The 11249-nt window shown below is 40.0% G+C and overlaps 1 long non-coding RNA gene across 1 annotated transcript; it reads right to left on the bottom strand.

Moving 5' to 3' along the window:
* Positions 1-379: 379 nt before the first annotated feature.
* LOC129718143 (uncharacterized) lies at positions 380-11040 on the bottom strand. Its single transcript, XR_008726811.1, has 3 exons — positions 10645-11040; positions 10134-10566; positions 380-10060 (listed from the first exon to the last, which is right to left on the bottom strand). It is a non-coding gene; the product is annotated as an uncharacterized LOC129718143 (long non-coding RNA).
* Positions 11041-11249: the final 209 nt, after the last annotated feature.

Below are 11249 nucleotides of genomic sequence, written 5' to 3'. Positions count from 1 at the left end.
GCACTAGTCCAAAGTTTAGTTAGTTTAGTTTTAATAAACAGAACATGCACCTGGAGAAAATCGCGACAGCGACTACAACACTAGCCTTTGTGGCTATCGGACTCCTGCTAGCAGACTTGGCATACATAACTCTACGCGCAGTGATAAGGCACGAGAGACTTAGAACAAGACAAGTAATGAAAAGTGCAGTGTCACTCGCCAATATAATGGTGGAGAAGTGACCGGAAAACCAATTAGGAAAACCACGTGGACAGATTTTTAACGATTTTGACCCCCCTCCCCCTCCGTGGACAACTGTCCATATAAATTCTAAAAAAATTGTATGGACCGTGGACATTACCCAACCCCCCCCCCCCCCCAATACTGTCCACGTGGTATGTGGATGGCCCCTTAGGGGTTGGTGTGGGTTGCAAAGAGCGGATGTCTGTCAAGTGAGCCTAGTCGTGAATGTGCTAATAGCGTGTGTAGTGCAGCGGCATGGATAATTAGTATTTTCAAATTTGTAATGCATATTGTAATATTGTGAAATTAAAGGGTTGGTATCCTCCAAACAAACGTATCAATATTCACTAAAACAAAATAAAACACACGAGCGGGGGCCTAGTGTGGTTGGTAACGTCTCCGCCAACCACGCTCGACGCCTGGGTTCGAATCCCACCGCCGACATAGGTGTCGATGGTTGTGAGGTGGCGTGATCCACTCACAACCAACCCAACTGGGCTAGATTCAATCCTAGCCGACACCGGGAGATTTTCTGAGGCGAAAAATCTCTGGGATCACGCCTTCCATCGCATGAGGAAGTAAAGCCGTTGGCGCCGGTCCGTTAATAAACGGGTCGTGAGTTAGGGTCCTGGGTGTGGAGTCGCCTCCCTGGGCGTCGGTGATTGGCCACAACAGTGGCGGAACTAGACCGACGGAAAATAAGTGAGAATAAAAAAAAAAATAAAACATAATAATGCTTTGAGGTCACTATTAATGTGACCGTCACTGTAAATCATTCGGCTACTCTTATAAGTAAAAGTGTTATCACTTGTAGCCCGTACGGTTAAGGCCTGATGGTTACTGCCTGGTGAAAGAACTTTCCGGTCCAAATCTACCTTCAAGACTACCCTCGAACTTTCACTTTATTTAATGAGCCGCATCGCAAAGAGCGGATGACTGTGAAGTGAGCCTAAGTGTGTGGACCATAAATCGGTACCTAGAGACCGGAGGCACCGAGAACAAGGCACGATCTGGACGATCAAGGTCTGTGAGAACTCCAAGGCTGAAAAAGATTATACGAGACCGGATTCGCCGGAATCCCGCCCAATCTGCACGGAAGCTGGCCAGGAACCTTAAAATGAACCAAGAATCAATCCGCCTGCTTCTGCGCAAGGATTTAAAACATACACCGTACAAAAAACAGGTGGTTCATGGGTTTACCAAAGCTACAAAGGACAAGATGTACCATTAACAATTGTTTGAAGACGATTACTACTGCCTCCAGCAAGATGGTAGTATTTTCAAATTTGTAATGCATATTGTAATATTGTGAAATTAAAAGTGTTAGTATCTTTCAAACTAAATTTACAAGTATGTTAATAGGATTTTTTTCGGAATTTGAGTGGCTATGGAATGCACATGTTAGCAAGCCCCATCTCGTAATATAAACGAATGCAACTGCCCACAGCAATAAAGCTTATTTCAGCGTTCGCTTGTTAAAGCTACAGCATCCACTAGTTCAAATAAGTTATATCATAAGGCGACCGTGTGGCAATGAATTTGTAGCCCTCGGTGGTCGGTGAACAAGTAACAGTAAATAAAACTGAAACTGGAAATAAAATGTTACAAATGATAAAAAATTAAATAAATCATTCAGTAAAAGAACATACGTTTTTGCAAATTGTACAAACTGAGCACCCCTGTGTGGGCGACTGTACGTTTCCAGTTTTCCGAAATAAGTATCACAGAACGTAGTGGTGTTCAAAAGATCAATGTTAACAAATGCGTCAGTCAGTAGCGCAACGGTAAAACCGATGAACAACAACAAACGGAATTCCCTACGGACCACACCTTCTGTATGGCCCTATGATTTCCCTACCTACCAACTCAGCACATAGCGCAACCCATGCACATAACAATAAGGTTTGTTTTTCATCGAAAAAACCCATCGCCAAAAAACAACGCAAAGAAGTGCGTTCTCACTCGTCACCTCAGTTGTCGCAGAAATTGCAGAAAAAGACCATCCCCTTATCTAGTCCGCCGCGAATCCCCCGCCGAAGCCTAACAATCAACTTTCACTTTATTCAATGAGCCGCTTCGCAAAGAGCGGATGACTGTCAAGTGAGCCTAGGCGTGTGTGAATAGCTAGAGCGTGTGTAATGCAGCGGCACGAATAGACATTTTTTTTTAAATTTGTAATGCATATTGTAATATTGTGAAATTAAAGGGTTGGTATCCTCCAAACAAACGTATAAGTATGCACTAAAACAAAATAAAACATAAGAATGCTTTTAGGTAACTATTAATGTGGCCGTCACTGTAAATCAATGAAATACATTTTTCACTCAAACCACGTAGCGCGGCGTTACTTGCAGAGACTTACAAAAAACTTTACGCTAGACTCCAAGAAGTGACTTAGAATTAAGTTCGATTTCCATAAATTAATCCCGACTGGGACTTCGAAGAAAGTAGTTGGGTTTTCCCTCACTAAGTGAAACATATCAGACCACCAACAGAGTGACCTAAATCACAACCAAAAGACACAATAAGCACTTGAAAGTCGAACAACGACCGATGTTTATTTTGTTTTAGTGTGCGTAGTCCGACTGGCTGCACAAAACCGTTATCAATAAAGTGTGCGCGTTCAGGCCCCTACCACATATGTAACTTTAATTTTGGGATTCGACTTCGAACCGCTTTAGAATCGATTAACAAATTGATTCTTGATTGTACCGCCTAAATGAATAGTTTATTGTTATTGAAAAAGAAATAATAAACGTAGAAATCGTATGAAATCTTTTCCGTTTGTTTTGGGTGTAAAAGAACTCTTAGAAATAAAATGCGGCAAGCGCCAAACATGGCCCTTCGAACCGGATAACTGCCTCCGTAGACACGTAGGATACTGGTTCGTAAAAATAATATTCCGTAGTGATAATATCACGTGGCGAAACGACTTTGCTGCAACATGGCGACCGTGACAAGCGGATGCGCTCCGTATTTCATAAAATTAGCCACTCTGCTGGCATCGTCACTAATAAGTAACAGTTCTAAGAAAGTTGAGTTAAGAATGGGGAGATACTGTAGCAGACAAAACAGATCAATTTCAATAAATGGTTAATTAATAACCACCCTGAATAACATTTTTAAGCCCCCTAATAACATGTCGATTTATGCATTATTCATTTAACTATAAAGTTGAAAAGTGAAAAATGCATGAACATTTAAAAAACAAAAAACACGTGCTATTTGATAAATATACCAGACATTATTGCAACAATTGAAGTGCTAGCAAAGTTTCAACACATTAAAATAAATAAAATCGAAACTCAAAGTAAGTAAAATTGAAACTTTGACCAACAAGGGCGGTCACTTGCTGCTATCATTAACATTTAACACGTTGTTACACACAAACGGGTGAACTTTTTTTTAGTCGTGTAATCAGAGCACGCTTTGTTTACATGTCAAAAATTGAAATACAAGTCGCGGTCATAAATTTGTTTTCGAAATGTCGCAATCCGTCGGATGTTTGTACGAACAAATGAAACAAAAATGATTCTAGTACGAACCTCCATACTGAATGTTACTTAATGCTACACCGAAAACTACTCAATTCAACATAACTTTAAGTCCAACATTTTGGCCCTTCGAACCGGATAATCTTGACTCTTCCGGATGGTGAAAGGTGTTTAAAAATAATATTCCGTAGTGATAATATCACGATTCGCAAACATTGTGATGGCTCAAGTAATCGACGTTTATGAACGAGAACTGTGTGCTTGAATGGAGTGTACCAAAGTATAAAAGTTGAAAAAAGAGAGCCTACCACCAAACTGGAAAAATGGGGAACGAACAGTCGACCCCAAATAGCATAACACAAGAACAGCTAGTGAATTTAATAAACATAGGAAGTGCAAAAACAATCGAACATAGAGCGCGAAGTGCTGAAGCACTTACGATGCTAGCGTACGTTGCGCTAGCACTAATAATAGCGACAGCCCTATACACGGTGTATAGGCTGTTATTAAAGTACGAAAAATTACAAAATCAAGCAAAAATGGCTCACGCGATTAGCTTATATATATATATATATAAACTCGAACAACTCGAGTTAAGTCATGCTATCCGAAAGCCAAACCAAAATCACCGCAACAATTTTTTTTTGGGGTAAATTTGTAATGCATATTGTAATATTGTGAAATTACAATGGTTTTGGTATCAATCACGCTGGCTGATCATTCTGCATACGAATAGGAAATAGAAAATATTGAGAAATTCCAGTTGTTGGTAAGCAGTCGGACATCCCCCACTTGTTCTAAAAGACACCAGAGATTCGATGAGTATTCGAATAATGTGAGTTAGTTGTCGCAGAAATAAAAGTAAATGTTTACCTATGTTTAGCTATACAAGGAAATCTTGATTTGAATAAAATTATGATTACTTGTTTGGAGTTCGACCAGAAGGTCGACTACTCCAGCAGTAAAGTGTAGCAGCGACTAAGTATCGTTGTATTTCAACTTTCAACCCTACGACCAGACGGCAATTGCTGGAAAGAACACTTTCTTCATAGTCCGCCGCGAATTCAACATCATATAATCAACTTCGCAATAGCAACCAAACAACCCTCATGGCGACCGTTCCGACAGTGCCTGCAATCATCGGATTGCAAAGTGATTTTAATTGAACCCAAACCCAAAGGCACGAGAGACTAAGAACAAACCAAGTAGTGAAAGGTGCAGTGTCACTCGCCAATGTAATGGTGGAGAAGTGACCGAACAATAGGAAGATAAGTGGACCAAATATGTACAACATGAAAAAAAATGAACAATCTACGGGAAACCTTAGAAAGCCTATCGGCGAAGAAAACAGTGACAATAGTGAAAAACAATAATACAATCGCACTAGTGAAAACACTCCAGCAAGAGTCATTGTTAAAAATATTAGCAGAAAGCGACACAAAAATAATAGTGGAAACAACAAGCACGGAGATACGACCCATCTATAGGTTGTCCTCAGTCCAAAAAACCAACCCGACCGACACAAATGTCAATAAAAGACAACTGATATTCGAGGCAACGAACACCCCCCCGACAATAAACGGAATCTTATTATTGTCCACAAAATTTGGTGTAATAACGCACCACAAGGCGCTTATCCTCAGAATCGGCGGAACGATATTTGGCGCCGCATACTAACGAAGCAACGGATCAGCACAGTAAAATCCAAACGTTATCGGGGAAAAAGTGCTATATTAAAGGACTTAAAACTGAGGCACTATGCAGAATGAAAAAACAACGAGATAGCAGAGTAAAAGCAGAACATCAGGCAACGTTAGCCGAGCTAGCAGCAGACAGAAATCAACTAGTGACCAACCAGCTTCGGGTCAGCAGCACCAGCAGAGACAAGCTAACTGCCATTGGGGAGTCCGGAAACAACTGGACATAGAATTCATCCAGAAGCAGGCGCAGAAACTAAAAAGGCCCAGGATCGGTAAGCTCATCATTAACTCATCATTGAGGCCCGAAACAATAAGTGGGAAAAAAGGTGACGATACAAAATATTCAACTTTTGTAATGACTATAACAAAAATATATATGTAAATACATAAAAGACATACTTTTTCTTTATTGCTTGCTAAATGCCTATCCAAAAATTAAGGGAAATAGCAAAGGCAATAAAACAAGAATATAGATAAAAGATAATATAAGAAGATTCCAGGCGTAATCTGCGACGAGGTGTACCTTTTGAAACACCGTTTTGTAATCAGTGAAATCAGTGAAATAAATCTCAGTGTCCAAATATGACTATAACGTGCGAAAGTTTCAATGGTAGAACCGTACTACTACATGGCGACCGTAACAGAACGATTACACATACAAAAAAAAGACTTTTAGCCCAACATTTTGGCCCTTCGAACCGGATAATTTTGACTCTTCCGGTTGGTGAAAGGTGTTTAAAAATAATATTCCGTAGTGATAATATCACGGTTGACAAACATCCTGTGTTTAACAACTTGGGTAGTATAAATAAACCGACCCAAGCGGATATCAATAATGTTTGTTCATTATCCTAAAAGCTATCACCGGAAGCAATGCAAAAGAATGCGTTCTCACTCGTCACCCCCGCTGTCGTTGAGTAAATGTTAATAAATGTTCACGTATGTTTAGGTAAAAAAGAAAACCGTCATTAAGAGAGACTTCAATGACTCACTCAGAGCCCGACTACTCCGAAGTAAGTTTACTCAATATGCAACCCTGATGGCTTATGCCTAAAGACTATTGCGAAGCGAAGGTTGAGAAACCTCCAAGCGCACCGCGAATCTATCTAAGTCCGCCTGTAAGAGTAGGTTTCACTATTATACATAGAAGGTCCTCACACATGGCGACCGTGACAGTGTAACGGCCCCCGCGCGTCCCGTAGATGCCTACAGGGTTCCGTCACATTAATCTACCGCATTCTTTTCGACGTTGGCACGGCCAACGAACTCCGTTTGGCTTGGGTGACAAAAACCGACACCCGTAAGCAAATTATATTAAAACTAAACAAAGCCCGAGGTTGGATACTTGATGGGTCGGTAACTCATCGACGCGCGAGAAGTGAGTTTGTAAACAAGATAGAGTGACGAGCGCACCACTCTCAGTAGATTTAAATTAAGTGTTCTAAAATAGAGACAGGCCGAGAAAATGCCATTAGGGTAATGAGGATAGGTAGTGATTTCGCGAAGGGAAATTGTCTCTCGCGTAATACACTCTAGGGTTAGCCGTAAGTTCACATGTAAGCCAAAAATCAATCGTTAAGTAAATGAGATTCCGCACGGCCGTGTGACCGTGCGTACAGGAATTCGTGGTTCGGTGTAGATTTCTTCGCACAAAGTATCACAATTCCTGATAGGGCAACAGGAGTTGCCCTACATATTGGTGACAGCGGTTTTAGCCCAACATTTTGGCCCTTCGAACCGGATAATCTTGACGTTTCCGGGAAGCGAAAGATGTTTAAAAATAATATTCCGTAGTGATAATATCACGGTTCGCAAACAACAACATTTGTGACGATAGCCGCAATAGTGCTCGTACTAGTTTACGTGCTCATGCGGGCTATAATTAAGCTCAAGACGACCCAGAACATCAGGAATGCAGTTTCCTTGACCAATGTATTAAGTCACAAATCGCTCGATGGTAGCGCGGTTTTCCTTAAATTTGTAATGCATATTGTAATATTGTGAAATTACAACGATTTGATATTAATCACTTCAACGTGCAAGTATACGAAAAGACAATTAGGTTTTTTTTCATTTATGGTGTCAGAAGTGGGATCGCACACTGCTGAGTTACAATCATTACCAAACGCCCTTAATGGATTTGGTAATTTATAATTAGAATTGTGCATTAAATTCTGATGCGTTGAAGACCCAATCCAAAGTGGTATCAGAAGTGGTACAGTAGTGCAATGGAATACACAGACTTCTACAACAGAGTCAAAAATCTCCTTCCACAACTATACGAGCTCAAACTGAAAAAAGACCAGTAGACAAACGAATAACCTTTTTTTCTTAAATTTGTAATGCATATTGTAATATTGTGAAATTACAGCGATTTGGTATGGTAGTATAGGAAAAACCAGTAACAATATAATAGACAGCCAACAGCAGAAAAACCCTTAGTAAACCATAGTACAGGCAGCAAGTTATAATTGCACCCAAAGAAGCCTTTGTGTCTCTCTCACTCAACGAATACCGTACCGGCTGCCAGACCTAATGTTTATTTACCGAAAAAACCCAAACAAATATTATTGACATCAGCCCAATCAGGAAGTATGATACTCGATGTACCTATAAATAGGAAACGACAGAAAATAAATGTATGATTTCTTACATAAAGCCCGACCCAGCAAGAGTTCACTCAAACTGGCTATCGACAACTCTTGCAAACATAGAAATGAAGTTATTATTTTGATCACCTCCCGGCATGCAGAGACATGGCTCATGGCGACCGACAACAGTGGCACGAAACCGTGCAAAAGTAATAAACAGTTAGTGAATCTAAAGTGAACTTTCCAACGCTAGAATGGGGATGTGCCATTAACGGGGAAACCTCCGGGTGTCCACGAGGAAGTGATTAAAATTATAAACAATAACGTGGCACAGAACACGCACTTAGAGCAAACCGCGACAGCGACTACAACACTAGCCTATGTGACTATCGGACTCCTGCTAGCAGATTTGGCGTATATACCTCTACGTGCAGTGATAAGGCACGAGAGACTAAGAACACACCAAGTAGTGAAAAGTGCAGTGTCACTCGCCAATGTAATGGTGGAGAAGTGACCGAACAATAAGAAGATAAGTGGACCAAATACGTACAACATGAAAAAAAATGAACAATCTACGGGAAACATTAGAAAGCCTATCGGCGAAAAAAACAGTGACAATAGTGAAAAACAATAATACAATCGCGCTAGTGAAAACACTCCAGCAAGAGTCATTGTTAAAAAAATTAGCAGAAAGCGACACAAAAATAATAGTGGAAACAAGCACGGAGATACGACCCATCTATAGGTTGTCCTCAGTCCAAAAAACCAACCCGACCGACACAAATGTCAATAAAAGACAACTGATATTCGAGGCAGCGAACACCCTTCCGACAATAAACGGAATCATATTGTTGTCTCTTTCAAACATAGAAATGAAGTTATTTTGATCACCTCCCGGCCTGCAGAAGCATGGCTCAGTATCAATCACTTCGACGTCTAAGTATACGAATAGGAAATAGAAAATATTGAGAAATTCAAGTGAGAGGCAAGTAGTCATAAAGAAATCAACTGGTTTGGTATTTCAATGACAATCGCAGAAAATATAGCATTTATACATAACATGAACCAGCTATACTACGCTCAAGTCATGCGTATTGCAGAGGCTTCTGGCCAGTCATCAAATTCGGACGATAGAATTGGTTGCATTGACGCTGAACGTTTACTAAATTCTACAACAGTTAGTATTCCCATCGAAATCTACGAAAATAACGAATAGACTTCTTCAAGTTATACTCACGTTCACCAGACAACTATGAACCGTCGAGAGAAACAATTCGTTAAGGACCGCGATCGGGTGGCAGACAAACGTGCACGTAGTTTAAAAAAATGAATGAAGTGCTTGGAAGTATAAGTGAAAAAGCCACCGTTGAAAAAAGGCTTTAAGCCCAACATTTTGGCCCTTCGAACCGGATATTCTTGATTCTTCCGGCTGCTGGATAGTGTTCAAAAATAATATTCCGTAGTGATAATATCACGGTTCTCAAACATCTTCTGTTAAACAAACTGGGTCAGGAAAAGTTATCTTTCCAAATTAGTATTGCATATTGTAATTTTTGGAAAATAGTTAAGAAAATATAACGAAGCTAATGCTGTTAAAGACAGATCTTTCGTAGTTCAGGCGTAAGGGTTTTGATTCAAGCGATGGTAACTGTCTTCTGCAATGCAGTGCGAACAAACGAACTCTGAATGTAACGAACACTGAAAATTGAAATTTATCAAAGCCTCTTTATGCAGTTAACCGTTACTAACTTTTTGACGTAGGACTACGTCTAACCGCACTATATCGAGATACAGTCTGTTTTTCGTATATCATTTACCAAAACTATAAACGCGTTTGATTTCATTTCAAAACGATGTCAAACGATGTTTACAGTTATAGAAAATTGAACAAGTGACCTAAAAAATTTAGCCCGAAAATCTTACTAGTAAGTAACAAACCAAGCTGACCGTAGTTTCCGGCTTCAGTTCACCTTGTGTCGGCTGTCCGGTAGCGATGATTGACACGGCACGGTGCCTCCATCTTCTTTCGCACGCCTAACCCTTGATTGAATGCCTGTGAAAAATTAGAACAGTATCAAAATACTACTTAATACTACTTAATTTATATTTTTTGCTTTGCAAATTACCTGTCAATTTTTTTTGCCAGGCGTGGTTTACGCACGATACTCAAACCGAGCAAAAATGGCGGCGCTAACCGTGTTTGTATTTTAAACACTTGGAATCGTGCCAGACCATATGTGCAGATTTGTTTGCAGAACGCAGATTCTTATTGATTCGCAGTATGTGCTAAAACGTGTGCAAATTTTGCCTGTGCAACGATTTTTTTTTTAAATCACGGAGAGTTTTTTTTTAGATTTTAAGATGATTTTACGGTTTTTCGAACAGTTGAAGGCACCTCTGATGGTGCCAGTAATTATTACTGTACCAATTTCCAGCATACCATTGTAGTTTTTTCATCAGTTATGTCGACCGATGTAACTAGAAGACCAAGTTTCCAGAGCCGACATGTTTAATTAGGTAACTCAAATGCTTTGCCAGCATAATTTCCAGCTAAGTTATCTATAAAACAGTAAATGCAAACAAAGCAAAATAATTTTTATTTGTTTCAATTTCCAAACTTTTGAAAATTTAGCTCACCTGCTCAGCAGCAAAATATAACATCCCCAACCCAAACTTTTTCGGCATAAGAACCAAGTCACAAATGGCGACGGCAGCCATGTTTGCGTTGTGCCTAACAACGTGGTATTTTAAGGGCTCGAAAACAAATATCAAGCCCCCTGTCGTTAGGATTGTCTCACTTTATCGAGTGGCCATTCACTGCACTTCCATTTTAAACAATTATATAATCAACAAGCTTTCCAAACTTAATCTAATAATTATATTTTCTAACGAAACGCCACTGCACTGTTGTACTGCTTTGTGAGGAATGTGCCCGTGAACCGAATACAACCTACCCTTTTGTACAGAGTAAAACACAGGTAAGCATAAGTGTGTGTAGCTGAATCCGTTTTGGCTTTCGTCAAAAACCAGGTAGCGTGCGGTAGCCACGGAAGAAAGGTACGAACTTGTATAATTTGACAGCCCTACTGGTAGGTAAACTTTCATGGAGGGTAAAGCAAGATTAAAACTTGCTCGTAAAGTAACAATTTCGTACTTGATGGCTGTACTTTTTCGGTAAATAGCCAACTGTTAGGGGTAATTGATATATATTGGTATTGGTGAAATCAGTTTAATTCAGCAAA

The sequence above is a fragment of the Wyeomyia smithii genome, chromosome 1, assembly GCF_029784165.1.
Source record: "Wyeomyia smithii strain HCP4-BCI-WySm-NY-G18 chromosome 1, ASM2978416v1, whole genome shotgun sequence".
Taxonomy (NCBI): Eukaryota; Metazoa; Arthropoda; class Insecta; order Diptera; family Culicidae; genus Wyeomyia; species Wyeomyia smithii.
This window is presented reverse-complemented; position numbering and strand designations above follow the sequence as displayed.